The 17,703-nt window shown below is 47.2% G+C and overlaps 1 protein-coding gene across 5 annotated transcripts in view; it reads right to left on the bottom strand.

The window, feature by feature from the left end:
- Positions 1–13,030, bottom strand: part of LOC127007351 (alpha-protein kinase 1-like) — a 137,166-nt gene extending 124,136 nt beyond the window's left edge. For all 5 annotated transcript variants that reach the window (XM_050878210.1, XM_050878211.1, XM_050878212.1 and 2 more), the window contains exon 1: positions 13,006–13,030. The gene's annotated coding sequence lies outside the window, so the exon portion shown is untranslated. The remainder of the gene's footprint in view (positions 1–13,005) is intronic.
- Positions 13,031–17,703: the final 4,673 nt, after the last annotated feature.

Here is a 17,703-nt window from a genome sequence, read left to right as displayed (position 1 = left end):
AGCCCTCTCTTACCTTTCTCACTCCTCTCTTTCTTACCCCTCTCTCACCTCCCCCACACCTCTCTCCCCTCTTGCACCTCTCTCTCTCCCCTCTCTCCCACCCCTCTCTAACCTTTCTCACTCCTCTCTTTCTTACCCCTCTCCCACCCCTCCCTTTCCCTTCTCCCTCTCCCACCCCTCTCCCCTCTCTCACCCTCTCTCCCCTCTCCCACCTCTCTCCTACCCTCCCCATTTTCTCCCCTCCCTCCCACATCCATCACAGGCACCAGACACTTCATTCTCCCCCTCCCTCCCTCCTCCTCCTAAGTCACTCCCCACACACTCTCCCTCCGCTAGCACTCTGAATGACTTCCCCTCGCCCCCCTACCCCCCCCATGGACCTACCTGCATACCTGGCGCCGTTGCACAGGTGGGCCAGGTAGCAGGAGGTACGAGGGGCGCGCCTGATTGAATATTTAATCAAGTTGGCATTTTTTCTTTTCCATTTTTGGGTGACTCCATTTCTGTGCCACCCGCCAGACGCCGTTTCCGCTTATAGGCTGAAATCTTGCCCCTCAGACGGTTTTTGTTTTTGTTTTGTTTTTTTCATTAGTGTGTTTTTCCTATATTTTTCTCTATTTGTTTGGTTTGTGTCTGTTTTGGTTTGCCTGTGTCTGTCTGTGTGTTTTGGTTTGTCTGTGTCTGTCTGTGTGTTCTTTCCGATCTTCTTCACTCATCATCTCTTTCTCCTTGCTTTCCAGACTTTTTTTTTTAGCTTTTTCATTCATGTTTATTTATTTATTTATTTTTGTCTGTATTTCTGTGTTGAGGTTTGTCTGCTTCTGTCTGTTTGTCTGTGTGTTCTCTGTCTGTCTCTTCGTTTTTCTCCGCCATCTCTATCTCTTTCTTTGTCTCCCTTTTCTTCTTCATTCCAAAGGTCAATAACATCTTTTAATATTTAACCTCTCTCTCTCCCTCTCCCTCTCTCTCTCTCTCTCTCTCTCTCCCTGCTTTACATACCTACCGGCCTCATTATAGGTGCATCTCCCTCTATAATTAATATGCAGTGTTTTACTAATCCTTACCGAGTTTATTCCCCAAAAGTCATTAGTCCACCTCATTAAATTCGCAGTCCCTTCCCCTCTCTCTCTATCTCTCTCTCGCTCTCTCGCTCGTTCGGTCTTTCTCTTTCTCTCTCTCCCAATATTTATCAACCCTTCGCTCGCCTTCCTCCTCCTCCTCCGTTCATTCTCGCTTTATCTTCTATTTTCCGTATTCACAATAACTGAGTTTGCGTTTTGCTGCCCTGTTATCTTTCCTTCCGCTTTCGTGTTGTCTTCTCTCTCTCTCTCTCTCTCTCTCTCTCTCTCTCTCTCTCATTTTCCCCCATTTGTCCCTCCCTTTCTCCTTTTCTCCGTCTCCTCTCCTCCTCTTTTGTCTGTCCTCTCCGTTTCTTCTTCTCCACTCTCCTGTTCGTTCCTCCTCTTCCCCCTATCTCCATTCTTCTTTCCCTCTTCTATCTTGCCTCTCTCACCCCATCTTCCATATCCTCTTCATCCTTCCCCTCTCATCCTCCTACATTTCCTTCGTCTTCCCAGTCCATATCGCTTTGGGTTGGATATTTTGTTTGGAAAAGTGAGAGGACGGAATATGAATAAACTCTCTCTCTCTCTCTCTCTCTCTCTCTCTCTCTCTCATTCTCTCTCAAACACACACACACACACACACACACACAAATGAAGGCTAAGTATGAGAGACGAGCAGTTAGTTAGTTATGCGCCAAGCTGAGTCTGTCGGTAACTTTTTTTGCGGTGCGGGTCATGGACGTCTGTTTGTTGGTGTGGAATTAGTGATAATAACAATGATAATAACAGTCAGGCCGTGGGGAGGAAAATTATAATCTGTTCACGCGTTAATCAAGAGTTTGTTGTTAATACGAGATTCACCAACGTTTTCAGTTTATTTTTTATCGGATTTTCCTCATAATTTAATCAGGAGGATGTCATTATATGAATTTGGGTGGACTGCATTAATTCTTTTTTTAGATATCACGGTGACACAAAACACAATGACGAAATACTAAGACGTAATAGTAGTAGAATATAGTAGCAGTAATAGTAGTAGTAATTGTGGTGAGGTGAGACAGTAATGGACACACACACACACACACACACACACACACAAACGCACACATGGCTGGGTCCGTCCTACAGGGGTCGCCTCGGACAGCCCCACCCATCCAGCCGGCTGCTCCCCGCCCCCCAACACCGCCCCCCAGCCACCCGGAATACCCCCACTCTTAACCCCTAATCGCTTCCCCCTTAACCCCCTCTCACCCCCCGCTCCGTCACCCGCGCCTCCACGTCTCGGCGCTACAGTACCACATTAGCAGGGAATTGCAGAGTATTGCAATCAATTAACCTAATTGATTCTATACACTCGCCAGGCCCGCGCAGCACCTCCTCCCGGCCTGCCTCCTGCTGCCGCGGCCGCCGGAGGAGTTATCGTACAGCCCGGCCCGCCTGCACTACATTCTTTGCCCTCTCCGTGCCTTCCCCTCTTCCTTTCCTTCTTCTTTCCTCTTTCCGTTTCTCCTTCACCTTTCCTTAGTTCGTCTCTCCTTTTCTTCCTTTCTCCCTCCTTCCTCCACACTTCTCTGCGGTCCTCTCTCCTTTCCTCCCTCTCCACCTTTCTCAATGATCGTCCTCCTTCCCTTCCATCCACCCTCTTCTTTTTCTTTTCCTGTTTCTCCTTCTCCAACCCTCCATCCTGTCCATCCCTCCTTCCTTCCTTCCTTCCCTCCCTCATCCTATCTCCTCTTTCTTCCTTCCGTTCCTCCTTTTCCACTTTTCCAGGCGTTCATCCCTCCTCCCTTCCCATGTTTCCATGTTTCCATGTTTCCCTTCCTTCCTTCCCTGCTCACCCCTGAAACACGGAACAAATACCACCGATTCCACGAATAACACACACACACACACACACACACACACACACACACACACACACACACACACACACGCACCTGTCTTTTCCCTTCGATAGCGCCGCCTTTCCCTCCTCTACCCCTCCTTCCCCATCCCCCCTCCCCCCACATTCTGCCCCCTACCCCCCCAGGCCACTCGTCATCTTCCACCATTCCCAGCGGGCCGTGAGGAAGGATGAAGGTGGCGCGCGAGGAAAATATCTCCATTCTTTACTTTGTGTTATGGTGTCGCCGCGGTCCGCTCCAGCAGGTAAAGAATGCAATGCTGCCCGCGTAAATATTGGGCGAGGACCGGGCGCGGGGGGGGGCAGAGGTGAGGCAGGAGAGAGATGGTGAAGAAATAAGGACGGGAGAGGGGGGGGGGGTGAGGCAGGGGAGAGGTGGTGGAGAAATAAGGAAGGGAGAGGAGAGGCGAAAAACGATGAAAAGAAGGTAATACGAAGACAATTAAAGAAGGGGGAGGAGGATGAAAAGGGAGGGGCAGGTAGGGCGGAGGAGGTGCAGGAGTGAGGGGGTTACGAGAGGGGCGGAGGGGTCGGCAGGGAAGGGAAAGGATGCATGGAAAAATGAAGAACGGGGAGGAAAGGCGAAAAACGACGAAAAGAAGGGAATGAGAAGGAAGAGAGGAAGGAGAAATGAGTAAAGAAGAGGTACGGAGAAGGATGAAAGGGGAGGGATGCGGGGGGGAAAGGGGTTACGAGGTGGGCGAAGGGGGTGGGAGGGAAGGGGCGGGATGGAGAAATGAAGAAGAGGAAAGGCGAAGGAGAAAGGGGAGGGAAAGAGGAGGGAGTGGGAAAATGAGGAAGGGAGAGGAGGCGGAGGACAGGAGGGAGGATGGGAAAATGAGGAAGGGAGGTTAAAGGCGAAGAAGGATAAGAAGGAGGAAATAAAAAGAAAGCTAAAGGTTGGAGAGAAGAGTAAGAAGTAAGGAGGAAGCAAGAAAGAGAGAAATGGAGAAAGGGATGAAGGAGAAGAGAGGAAATGAGAGAAGAGGAATTAGAGGAAAGGGGAAGCCTGAAGAGAAGTAAAGAAATGGGAGAAAACAAGGAAGAAAGGAAGCGATGTAGAGAAAAGGATAAGAGAGACGGGAGAAAGGAAGAGAACAGCTACAGACAGATGGGACAGAAGATATGAGGAAAGGAGCAATAGACGGAGAGTGGACAAGAAATGGGAAGGAAGGGGAAGACAAGAAAAAGGGGATGAAAGAAGAGAATTACACGAAGCAGGATGGAATGGGTAGGTGGAAGTAAGGGGCTTGGTGAAGAATAATGGGAGGGAGGGAAGGAGGAAAGGGGGGGGTAAAGGAGCGTGGGAAGGGAGGGGGGAGGGGGAGGCCGGAATATGGATAAGGAAAAACAGGGGGACAAGGGCGGAGGCAGCAAAGCGTTACAATATTATTACAAAGAACCGCAAGAAAGATGTTTACACCCATACGAGAGCGCCACGCCCCAACACACACACACACACACACACACACACACACACACACACACACACACACACACACACACGTTAAACAGACAAACAAGCGAGGAAAAAGCGGAGATAAACACAGCACTACACAACAAGAGCCCAGGGAAAGAATCTAGAGAGCAATTAATGGGAAACAAGACGAAGTGGCCGAGGAGGAGGAGGAGGAGGAGGAGGAGGGAAATTAGAATGAGGAGGAAGAAAAGGAGGAAATGGAGGACGAGGACGAGAAGGAGGAAAAGAACAGAAACAAGAAAATTATGAAGGAAGGAGGAGAGAGGAAGAAAGAAGAATAAGGAGACAAGGAGAAGGAAGAGGAATATAAAACTAAGAGAAGACCGAGGAGGAGATAGGAGGAGAATGAGAAAAAAATAGGAAGAAAAGGCGGGATAGAGTAGAGAGGAGAAGGAAGAGACGGAGAAGGAGAGGGAGAGAAAGAAGAATAAGGAGACAAGGAGAAGGAAAAGGAATATAAAACTAAGAGAAGACCGAGGAGGAGAGATGAGGAGAATGAGAAAAAAATAGGAAGAAAAGGCGGGATAGAGTAGAGAGGAGAAGGAAGAGACGGAGAAGGAGAGGGAGAGAAAGAAGAATAAGGAGACGAGGAGGAGGGAGAGGAATATAAAACAAAGAGGAGACCGAGGAGGAGATAGGAGGAGAATGAGGAAAAAAATAAGAAGGAAAAAGCGGGAGAGAGTAGAGAGGAGAGAAAAGAAAAGAGAAGAGAGAAGAGAAGCAGTTAAAAGTTAGCGCGACGGACACCTGGAGACGTGTTTTGCAGGTATGATGAGCACTACCACCACCACCACCTCCACCTCCACCACCAACACCACCTCGCCACCACCACCTCCACCTCCACCACCAACACCACCTCGCCACCCTCCTTTTGTGGTTGTGCAACACGATCATTAAAAAGTGTTATCTGTGTGATTTTACGTAACTTGACACACCTGACAGGAATAGGAGGAGGAGGAGGAGGAGGAGGAGAATAGGAGGAAAATAGAGATAAGAACGAGGACACGAAGGAAAAAGAAAGAGGAAAACGAGAACGAGGAGAAGGAGGAGGAGGAGGACAAAGAAGAGAAGGAGGAGGACGAGGAGGAGAAGGAGAAGGACAAAGAGGAAAAAGCGAAAGGTAAGAACGAGGACGCGTAGGAAAAAAAGAGAAAGAGAATGAGAACAAGGAGGAGGAGGAGAAGGAAGAAGAGGAAAAGAAGGATGCAGAGGATAAGAGAAAGCGTAGGAAGAGAACAGGCAGCTTCAACAGAACGAGAACGAAAACAAAGAACGAAGAAGAACGCGAGATCAAGGAAGAGGAAAAGGACGAGGGAGAGGAACGTTCATGCTTCCCCTTAGAGAGAGGTAAACAACAACTACAACAGCAACATCATCGTCATCAGCGGCAGCAACAAGGGGGCCACGGCACCTCGCTAATGAAGGCGTAGCAGGGCGATAAAAACAGAGGGAGAGTTAATGGAGATAAGGGCAAGGCATGTGTGTGTGTGTGTGTGTGTGTGTGTGTGTGTGTGTGTGTGTGTGTGTGTGTGTAGTTAATTGAGTTAATTGTGATGTTAGTAGGCTACGTGGGGTGGGTGTTGGTGGGTGAGTGTAGGGTGTGGCGTGGCGGGGTGTGGAGAGAGGTGTTGCGGGTGTGGGTGGGTGTGGCCGGGCGGTGTGCGTGGGTGTGGCGGGTGGAGGTGATTGTGGTGTTGGGTGTGGGTGGGTATGGCGGGCGGTGTTGTGGTGTTGGGTGTGGGTGGGTGTAGGGGGCGGTGTTGTGGTGTTGGGTGTGGGTGGGTGTAGCGGGCGGTGTTGTGGTGTTGGGTGTGGGTGGGTGTGGCGGGTGGTGTTGTGGTGTTGGGGGTGGGTGGGTGGGGCGGGTGGTGTTGTTGTGTTTGGGGTGGGTGGGTGTGGCGGGTGGTGTTGTGGGTGGGTGTGGTGGGGTGTTGTGTGGTGTGTGGGTGTGTTGTGGTGGTGTTGGGTGTGGGTGGGTGTAGCGGGAGGTGTTGTGGTGTTGGGTGTGGGTGGGTGTGGCGGGTGGTGTTGTGGTGTTGGGTGTGGGTGGGTGTGGCGGGTGGTGTTGTGGTGTTGGGTGTGGGTGGGTGTAGCGGGCGGTGTTGTGGTGTTGGTATTGATCCCTGTGGCCCTTGACCTGGTGTGGCACTTGGCTTCTCCCTCATTGTTCTCGCTCCTCACTGTTCTCCTCCTGCCCTCATGACGCTCCCCCTCCCCCCTCCCTCCCTCCCTCACCCTTACCATAACCCACTTACATACTCACTTCCTCCATGTAACCTTTCTTCTTTTTCAATTTCCACGTAAGATCCAGTCGGTAAAATGTCTCTCTAACTCTATTTATTTATCTATCTATCTGTCTGTCTTCCTGGCTCCTCTCTTACTCTTCCCTTAATTCCTTTCCTCACCCCCAACCTCTCTCCACTGCCTTTAACCTTTCCCTCCCTCTCCCCCTCCTCCCCTCGCTCCCCATCCCTCCCCTCCGTCCCCCTCTCCCCCTCACGCACTCACTCTCATCTAACGTTTTCTTTTCTAAGTCTTGTCAAGGCCACAGTGCCGGAAGGTCCCTCGTCCTGCCCCTCCCCAAGGGCCTGACCCTCCTCAAAGCCCTGGCCCTCCCTCCCCGGCCTGCCCCTCCCTCCCCGGCCTGTCCCTCCCTCCCCGGCCTGCCCCTTTCTCCCCGCCCCGTCTGTCCCTTTCCCGGCCTGGCAGCACGGTGACCTACACTGATGAAAGACGAGGCCGGGTTAAGGGGGTGAGGCGGACACACGGGACCAAACTAACACGGGGGGGAGGACAATATGCCGGCTTGGTTAACAGTGTGACGGAGATGAGCACAGTGGCCACGCGCAGCTTAACTTTATCTTATACTCAACCTAACACGGCGACCACGAGGAGACTTGAAACAAGTTACTGAGGCCACTAGAACGCCGTGGGACCATGAATGTGGGGCTGGTGGGTGAGAGATACTGGACGTGGCTGTTAAAGAGGTTACTGGGCTGAGCTGAAATGAATTACGGGAATTACGACAACAAGAAAAACCTTACTGAAACGGTGTACTGTGAATGGAGAGAAGGGACGAGGGTGCTAGGACGAGGGTACAAGGACGAAGAGATACTGAGATAGGAGTTCTGGGACATGGGAAATGGGATGAGGGTATTAGGTGTAGGGTATTGGAATGGGATACTGAGATAAGGGTACTGGGTTGAGGGTACTGGGACAGGGGTATTAGACGTGGAGGTGATTGTGCTGTTCGGTGGGTGTGGGTGTGGGTGGGCGGGGAGGGGCGGTGGGTGGAAAGAGCTTATTTAAAGGGTGGGTGGGGAGATCTTACAGAGGTGGAACTAACAATGACAAGATTAACGAGGACATGGACTAACAACCAGGACAGGCGTATACAAGGACAGGGGTTACTGGGGACGAGGACAAACAACCAGGACAGACGAATACAAGGACAGGGGTTACTGGGGACGAGGAAAAGAAGGAAGAAAGGCGTGAAAACAAGGGCAAAGGGGAAGAAAAGAAAGACAACCAAAGAGAGAGAACTAAAGGGAAAAGGGAAGAGGAGACAGGAGAAGAGGGATGGGAAGAGGAAGGGAGAATCGAACACCAGACCACAGACACACAAACACAGACACAAACTTACCAACATCACAACCTTAACGAGCAGAGGAAAATAGAGTAAAGAGAGTTCTAAATATGCTAGGACAGGGGCTATTGGGGCTACTGAGGACTACGCTGAGGTCAAGGCAAGGTCGACACGAGGAGCTTAGGTCAAACGAGGCATTGATCAGGCCCGCCAATACCAGCTAATGACGCCCATAACGCAGATTACTCGCGAGGAAATTTATTAACAGATTACCGCGCCCTGTCGTTAAGAGGGGCGAGCCTGCAAGGGAGTGGGTGGAGGGGAAGGGGGGAGAGAAGGGAGGGGGTAAAGGTGGGCGATGAAGAGGGGGGTGAAGGAGGTTGGGTGAGGAGGGATAAGGTGATGGGTGTAAAGTTTAAAGGGCCCAGGTGTTGTTTTGTGGCTTTAATCGTGGTAGGTGTGTAGATGACGAGGGGGATAATGAGGAGAATAATGAGAATGAGGTTAATGAGGACAAGAAGGAGGAGGAGAAGGAGGAGGAAGAGATGAGGGTGAAGATTGGATTACACGGACAAAGACGTGGGGGGGAAAGAGGAGGATGAGCAGAACGAGGAGAAGCAGAAGAAAAAAGAAAAAAGAATGCCAATGAGACTAAGGAGGGAGTGAAAACAAGACAAGGGGGAAGAAAAAAAAGACAACCAAAGTGAGAGGACTAAGGGGGAAGGGGAAAGGAGACGAGAGGAGGGGGATGGGAAGAGTAAGGGAGAATCGAACACCAGACCACAGACAGACAAACACAGACACAAACTTACCAACATCACAACCCTGACGAGCAGAGGAAAATAGAGGAAAGAGAGATCTAAATGTGCTACCTCCTCCTCCTCCTCCACCTTCACCTCCACTTCCACCTCCACCTCCTCCTCTTCCACCTCCCCGGTTGGTCAGAGTCACCAGGCACCTTCGGGTTCATTTACATCTTCATTTTCAAGGCATGTCAGGTGGTGGACTCCGGCGACGTTATTGGCAGGGCAGGGGGGGCGGTGGGGGAGGGTGGGGGTGGCAGAGGGACAGGGGGAGAGGGAGGAGGGGAGGGACGAGGAGAGAGAGGAAGGGAGGCAGGGGCTAGAGTGGAGAGAAAAAGTAAAGTTGTACGAAGGAATGAAAGAGGGAAGGGAGAAGAAGAGGGAGAAGGAAGATGTGCAGAGAGGGAGGGATAGTGGGGTTTTAGGGACGATGAGGGAGGTTGACGGGAGAGAAGGGAGGGAGAGATGGGGAAATAAAGTGGGAGGGAGGCTTTAAGGAGGGAAGGGATGGAAGGGAAGTAAGAAAGATGAGAAAAGGTTAGGGAAGAGGAAGAGATGGGGGAAGAGAGAGGATGAGGAACAGAGAAAGGAAGGGAGGGAGGGAGAGTAGGAGTAGTTAATAGAGAAAGGTAGGGGAAAGTATGGAAGAAGGGAGGAAAGAAAAGGTATGTTGGAGAAAGGGGGGGAAAGGGAGGGGGAAGAAAAGGTATGTTGGAATAAGGGAGAGAAGAGGAAGACAAAAGGAAGTGAAGAAAAAGTATGTTGGAGAAAGGGAGAGAAGAGGAAGAAATAAAGGAGTGAAGAAAAAGGTATGTTGGAGAAAGGGACAGAAGAGGAAGGAAGAAAGGAAGTAAAGAAAAGGTAAGCAGGAGAGAGGGAGGGAAAGGGAACGGAAGAAGGGAAGGAAAAGAAGAGGCAGTAAAGAAAAGGTAAGCAGGAGAGAGGAAGGGAAAGGGGACGGAAGAAGGGAAGGAAGAAAAGGAATGTTGAATAAAATATAAAAAAAAGCTCGAAGTGGAAGCCGAAAGTTGTATGAATTATGAAAAGGAAAAGAATGTGGGAACTTGGATTAGAAAAGGGCTGGCTGGATAAGTGAGAAGGGTACGAAGAAGGGAAACGAAATCCGGCCAGAGGAGGAAAAAGAGAAAGAAAGGGAAAAGAAAACCAGGATTTAAGGAAGAAGAAAAAGAAGAGAGGGAACAGAAAAAGGAAAAAAATATGAAGGAGAGAGTTAAGGAAGAAGTAAAGAAGAGACGGAACACAAAAGGAAAAGGAAAAAGGAAAAAGTAAAAGAAAGGGAAAAGAAAAAGAAAGAGGATAAGAAAACCAGGATTTAGGGAAGAAGAAAAGAAGAAAGGGAACAGAGAAAGGAAAAGAATATGAAAGAAAGAGTTGAGGAAGGAAGAAGAAAAGGAAGAGATGGAACACAAAATAAGGAAAAGGATAGGAAGGAAATACTTAAGGAAGGAAGAAGAAAAAGAACAGAGGGAACAGAGAAAGGAAAAGAATATGAAGGAAAGAGTTAAGGAAGGAAGAAGAAAAGAAGAGAAGGAACACAAAAAAGAAAAGGATAGGAAGGATAGAGCGAAGGAAGGAAGGAGAAACAAGGGGAAAGAAATAATAACGGAAGGGGATAGGAAGAGTAGAGGTGAAAGAGGCGAAAGAAAAGGAGGAGAGGGAATAGAGAAAGAAAGGAAATAAAGAGCAGAGGTGAAGGAGGAACAAAAAGAAGAAAAAAAGTTCAAATATAAAGGAAGGGGATAGGAAATGCATATATAAAGGAATAATAACAAAAAGAAAAAGAAAAAGAAAAAAAGAAAGAGAATAGAAAAGGGTAAAAATGGAGAAGGAAAAAACAGAACGCCAGAAACGAAAAGCCAAAAGAAAAAAGAAGAGAGGGAATAGAAAAAGAAAGAGCATAGAAAGGGTAGAGGAGGAGGAAGAAAAAAAGAGGAGAGTGAAAATAAAGAGGACGAGAATAGGAAAGATATATATAAAGAGGAAGCAGAAGAAAAAGGAAAGAGGAAATATAAAAAAAGGAAGATGGATAGGATAGGGCAAAGATGAAAGTGGAGGAGGCGGAGGAGGAGGAGGAGGAGGAGGAGGGGGAGGAGGAGGAGGGGAAAAAACACGAAGCAGAAATAGAAACGAAGAAGGGGAGAGAGAAAAGCTGAAGTTGAAAAATAAAACATATACAAAAGGAAATAAAAACGGAGGAAGAGAAAATAAGTGAGAAAAAAGAAAGGCGGGAAAAACACGACGAAACAGAATATGAGACGAAGACGGGAAGAGAAGAAAGAGAGAAGACAGGTGAAGAAAGTTAATGAAGAGGAAAAAGAGGGAAATAAAGATAAACGAAAAACATGAAAGGTGGAGATAATGGCGAGGGCGAAGAGGCGAGAAGGAGATAATTAAAAGAACGAAGGAAAAACAAAGGAAGCAAACACGGGAGAAGGTAATTATGAAGTGTCACTGTGTATTAACTTAAGCGTGAAGAAGAGGAAGGAAAAAGAAGGGAAGGTAAAACGGAAAAAAATAGAAGGGAAGAAATTGACTAAGAACGGAAAGGAGGAAGGATGGAATAAATGATAATGGAGCTAAAGAAGGAAAGGAGGAAGAATGGAATGAATGAAGGAATGGAGGAATATATGAATGAGGGAAAGAAAACGAAAAAGGAAGGACGAAAAAAAAGAAAAAAAGGAAAGGAAGAAATCAACTAAGAATGGAAAGTAGGAAGAATGGAATAAATGAAGGAATGAAGGAATAGATGAATGAGGAAAAGAAAACGAAAAAGGAAGGAAGGAAAAAATGAAAAAAAGGAAACTAAGAAATTAACTGAGAATGGGAAGTAGGAAGAATGAAATGAATGAATGAAGGAAGGAAGGAATGAAGGAATATATGAATGAGGAAAAGAAAACGAAAAAAGGAATGAAGGAAAAGAGGAAAAAGAGAAAGGAATAAATAAACTAAAAAAGGAGAAGAGGGAGGATGCTATGAATGAATGAATGAAGGAATGAAGGAGTATACGAAAAGGAGGAAAAAGGAAAAAGAGAAAAAAGCAAGGAGCAAAGAAAGAATGGAAGGAAGGAAGGAAGGGAGGAGGAAAGAATAGAAGAAAAGAAGAACGGAAGGATGGAAGAAGGGAAGGACAAAAGAAACTAAAAGAGGGCAGAGGAAAGGAAGGAAGGAAGGAAGAAGGAGGGATGGAAAGGGGGGGGGGGGGTTGTGAACGGGGTCGGGGAGTGCCATGGGAGTGTCGTGAGGGGGAGAGGAGGAGGGGGGGTGAGTGCAAGGGAGAGAGGGAGGTGGAGGGAAGGAGTAAAGGGATGCTGGAAGGAAATAAAATAAAAAAAGAGAGAAATGGGATACGGATGCAGCGAGGGAGGGGGTAGTGGGGAGAGATGGGAGGAGGAAGAGTGTAGAGAGGGGGGGCATAAGGGAGTGGCATGAAGGGGGGGGGGGTAGCGTTGGAGGGAGAAGAGGAGGGCGGCGGGTGGGGGGGAGGGGGGGGAGACCAGGAAATATTGGCTGTGTTATGCATATTTTGGCCGCATAAATGTCGATGGGAGAAGGAAGAGGTAGGGAAGGGAGGAAGGGGAGGGAAGGGAAGGGAAGGGAAGGGAAGGGAAGGGAACTGATCTATCTAGCAGTCTATCTATTTGTGTATCTATTTGCCACGTTGCCTGCCAGTCTTATTACTTACAAATTTCCCTATAAATGACGTTCTCTCCAGTGTATCTATCTATCCATATATCCATCTATCTATCTATCTAAATATTTATCTATCTATCTATCTATATCTATCTATTTAAATAACTGTATCTAATCTATTCTAACCTATCCGTATATATTCTCTATCTATCTCTCACTCATTTAAGTATTGATCCATCTACCTACTTCTCTATCTGTCTATCTACTTACCTGTCACTGTATCTATTTATCTACCTATTTACTTATCTATCCATTTCCCAAGTCTAACAATCGATTAACCTAACTACTTCTCCATCGATCAATCTATGTCTATCAATTATAATGGCCTGCTTTTTATGGTGTGTGACTTTGGTGGTGGTGGTGGCGGATGAGAGGAAGGGGAAGGGGATGAAACAAACAAAATAAACGACGCACACACACACACACACACACACACACACACACACTCACTCACTCACCCCCTTTACGCCGGCCAGCCAGAGCTCAGTAACCAACCTGCCGAGAGAGAGAAAGACAAGGAACTCGTTAATATTAAAACTTGTCAATATACATGAAAGACGAGAGAGAGAGAGAGAGAGAGAGAGAGAGAGAGAGAGAGAGAGAGAGAGAGAGAGAGAGAGAGAGAGAGAGAGAGAGAGAGAGAGAGAGAGAGAGAGAGAGAGAGAGAGAGAGAGAGAGAGAGAGAGAGAGAGAGAGAGAGAGAGAGAGAGAGAGAGAGAGAGAGAGAGAGAGAGAGAGAGAGAGAGAGAGAGAGAGAGAGAGAGAGAGAGAGAGAGATATTCCAACACACTCACAAAACACCACTGGGACAAGGAACAAAGATAATAACGTCTGTTGGAATGTATATGTGTCTTGGCGCTACAAAGGGAAGGGGAGAGAGGGAGAGGGAGAGAAGGAGAGGTGAAGGGGTCGTCTGTCTCGTCTATTTCTTCGGGAGAGAATGAGAGGCGTGGAAGTGCTAATGAAGTGTGGCGGAAGAACATAGAAGTGTGTTAGGAAGTGTGTGAGTGTGTTATGAGTGACTGAGTGTGTTATGAGTAAAATTGTGAGTGTGTTACAAGTGAGTGAGGTTTTTAGAAAGCGTGTGAGTGTACCGTAAAAGTGTGTGTGTGTGTGTGTGTGTGTGTGTGTGTGTGTGTGTGTGTGTAAGAAAGTGTGTGTTAGGAAGTGTGTGAGTGTGTCGTAAAAGCGTGTGAGTGTGTTCTGGAGCATGTGAGAGCGTTGGGAAGTGTCTTAAAAACTGTTATAGTAAGTAGAGTTGACGTGAGGTGTGTGGAAAGTCTATATTTGAAAGAGTACGAAAAAGTGAGACGCAAAATGAGTGTGTGAGGGAGTGAGAGGGAGTAAATATGATGGAGTATTGGTGGGAGAAGGGAGTACAAGGGAGTGATATGGAGAACGAGGGGGAGTGATTGAGTTTTGGGGGGAGAGAGAGAGAGAGAGAGAGAGAGAGAGAGAGAGAGAGAGAGAGAGAGAGAGAGAGAGAGAGAGAGAGAGAGAGAGAGAGAGAGAGAGAGAGAGAGAGAGAGAGAGAGAGAGAGAGAGAGAGAGAGAGAGAGAGAGAGAGAGAGAGAGAGAGAGAGAGAGAGAGAGAGAGAGAGAGAGAGAGAGAGAGAGAGAGAGAGAGAGAGAGAGGTCACTAAGGGAGCAGCGCCCCCTTCACTAATATATTCCATACGAAAAGTTTGTACAGATATGAGAGGAAATGTAAGGGGGGAGGAGGAGGAGGAGGAGGAGGAGGAGGAGGAGGAGGAGGAGGAGGAGGAGGAAATATGAGTTAAAAAGTAGTAGGCAAGAAAGAAAGGGAAAAAAAGGAGGTAAAGAAACGGAAGAGGAAGCAAAAAAAATAATAAAGCAGAGAAAAAAATACAAACAATGGGAGAAATAAAAATAATGAAAGTCAAAAAGTTAGAAAATATGAGAAAGACGGCAAAGAAAGGAGAGAAAAGAAAGTGAGAGGAAGGAGGTGTCTGAGGGAAAAAGAAAGAAGAGGAGAAATAAATAGAGGAAATACGGAAAACAAGGCAAGAAAAGGGGGATAGGAGAAAGTAAAATAAGTGTGAGGAAGAGACGAGAAGAGGTAGATGGAAGCAAAAGAAGGAAACACTGAAAAAAAAAGAGAAAGGAAGAAAAAGAAAACAGAAATATAATAGTAAAGAAAGAGAAGGAAGTAGAAAGAGAGGGAGGGATGGGAGAGGGAGAGAGAAGGAAGGCAATGACGGGGAGAGAAGAAAGATGGAGAAAAATGGCAGGAAGGAGGAAAAAAAACATGATAAATGGACTCGGGGAAGGAGAGGAAAGAAGGAAGGACAAAAAGAGGAAAAAAGGAAGAAAAGTAAAAATAGAAAGGAATTAGAACATGACGGAACAAAGAAAGGAAGGAAGGAAGGAGGAATGGAAGGAATGGAGAAAGAAACGAAGGAAGGAAAAAAGAATGACAACGAAAGAGAATATTAAAACGGGCAGAAAGAAAGGAAAGAAGGAAAGACGGATGAAAAGAAGGAAGCAAAGAAGAAGAAGAAGCCAAGCAAAGAATAAAGGAGGGAAGCAGTAGGAAAAGGAAGTAAAGAGTGAATGAAAATAAGGAAGGAAGGAAACAAGGAAACAATGAAGAGAGGAAAGAAAGAAAAGGGTTAAATAGAAGAAAAGAGGAGAGGGAAGGTAAGAAGAGAGAGAGAGAGAGAGAGAGAGAGAGAGAGAGAGAGAGAGAGAGAGAGAGAGAGAGAGAGAGAGAGAGAGAGAGAGAGAGAGAGAGAGAGAGAGAGAGAGAGAGAGAGAGAGAGAGAGAGAGAGAGAGAGAGAGAGAGAGAGAGAGATTGAGCGATGGAGATAGAAAGAGATGAAGGAAGTGACGTTTAAAAAGAGATTGGAGGGAAAAAGAAAAATGGTAGATAATGAAGAATAAAATAATGAAGAAAAGAACGATGTTGATAATAATGATAATGACAAAAAGAAGGAAGAGGAAGTGGAAGAGGAGAAAGAAAACAAAGTGGAGGAGGAGGAAAAGAAGAAGGAGAATGAAGAGGAAAAGGAGGAGGAAAAAAAGGAGAAGAAGACAAAGGAGGAGGAAAAGGACGAGGAGGAAGAGAAAGAGGAGGAGGAGGAGGAAGAGGAAGAGGAGGAGGAGGAGGAGGAAAGAAGACCTAGAAACACCTGGGTTATGCTCACCAATTTAAACTTTTCCCTGTGTGGAGGAGCGACGCGTGGAGAGAAAGGTGGGAGGGAGGAGAGGAGAGGGAGAGGGAGGGGGAGGGGGGGAGGGAAGGAGAGGAGAGGTGAGGGAGCACGAAGAGAATATGATACAAAGAGTTCGCGGGGGGAGGAGAGGAGAGGGAGAGATGAAGAGAGAAAAGAGAGAAGAGGGAAGAGGAGAGAGGAGAGAGAGGAGAGAGAATGAGAAGTAAGGTGAAGGAGGAGAAGGAGGGAAAACAAAAGGGCGAGAAGAAGCGAAAGGGAGGAAAGGAGAAGAGAAAAAGAAAGGAAATGAGAAACAGAGAAATGAGAATAAAGGAAAGAGAAGGAAGATATAACAAGAAAATAGAGGAAATAATAAAGAAAACACAAGGAAATGAAGGAAACGAAAGAGAACAAAGGACTAAAAAAAAAGTGGAGAAAAGTAGAAGATAAAAAGGAGAGTAAAACGGAGAGAAAAAGTGGAGGATAGGAGACGGGAAAGAGAGGAAAGAGGAGAGAGGGAAAGAAATAAGGGGAGGGGAGGGAAGGGAAGAGAAAGGAAGGGAAAGGAAGGGAAGGGAAGGAAAAAAAATAAAGGCAACTGAGTGGGCAGGAAAAGGTGAATAAAGGGAAAGGAAAGGAGAGAAAGGGGTGAGACAGAGGAGGAGGAGGAGGAGGAGAGGAGGAAGGGGAGGAAGGGGAGGAAGGGAAGAGAAGGGAGAGATACCTGTCACATCCCTCAGCCCTTAAAAAATATACAATCTCTCTCTCTCTCTCTCTCTCTCTCTCTCGTGTTTATCCTCCTCTTCATCTTCTTCGTCTTCATCTATTCATTCCCTTCGCCTCGCATTTCTTTTCTAAAATATCTTACAATACAAACTCTTCCTCCTCCTCCTCCTCCTCCTCCTCCTCCTCCTCCTCCTCCTGCTCCTCGCCTGTCTTCGTCCGTCTCTTTATTAAAATGTGAACTATTTCTAACTTCAGTTCAAGTTCTATTTTTCTTTCTCTCATTCCTCCTCCTCCTCTTCTTCATACCCTTCTTCTTCTTCTTCTTCTTCTTCTTCTTCTTCTTCTTCTTCTTCTTTCTCCTCTTCTTGGTCTTCTTCTTTTTCTTCTTCTTCTTCTTCTTCTTCTTCTTCTTCTTCTTCTTCTTCCTTCTCCTCCTCCTCGTATATTGCCACGCCACATCTTCCTTGATCTCCTCCTCAATTTCTCTCTCTTTACCTCGCTTCCTGATCCTCGCTGCCAATCTCTCTCTCTGCAACTTGTCATGCACCTCGCCGGACTTATTATATTTATTTTTTATCCCATCCTCAACGCTCTCTCTCATATCTAGTTTCGCTTGGTTTTCTTTCTCCTCCTCCTCCTCCTCCTCCTCCTCCTCCTCCTCCTTCGACATTCCTTCCTTCTCGTGCCATAAACGTGCCAGTCTTATTGCTTTCTCTCTTTGACCTCTCCCTGACCTGACCTCCCCCCCTGACCCACACACACGCACACACACACACACACACACACACACACACACACACACACACACACACACACACACAGGCGCCGGGTTCAAGCCTTCGCAATGTAATTATAAAGTCAATACGGTTTTTTTTTTTTTTTTTTCATTCTAGAAGATGGGGGAAACAAAGAAAGGGAGGGAGAGAGGAAGGGAGGGAAGGAGGAAGGAAGGGAGGGAAGGAGGAAGGAAGGGAGGGGAGAGATTATAAGGGAAGAGTTTGGAGGGTAGGAAGGGAAGGAAAGGGAAGCTATGGGAAGAAGGGATAGAAGGAGGAAGAGAAGGAAAGGAGGGGGAAGGGAAGGGAAGGAGAGGGAAGCTATGGGAAGAAGGGATAGAAGGAGGAAGAGAAGGAAAGGAGGGGGAAAGGAAGGGAAGGGAAGGGAAGGGAAGGGAAGGGAAGATAAAAGAGCAGGGAAAGACAGGGAAGGGAAGGGAAGCGAAGGGAAGGTAAGTGAAAAAAGGGAAGGGACGG

The sequence above is a fragment of the Eriocheir sinensis genome, chromosome 35 (genome assembly GCF_024679095.1).
Source record: "Eriocheir sinensis breed Jianghai 21 chromosome 35, ASM2467909v1, whole genome shotgun sequence".
Classification (NCBI taxonomy): domain Eukaryota; kingdom Metazoa; phylum Arthropoda; class Malacostraca; order Decapoda; family Varunidae; genus Eriocheir; species Eriocheir sinensis.
This window is presented reverse-complemented; position numbering and strand designations above follow the sequence as displayed.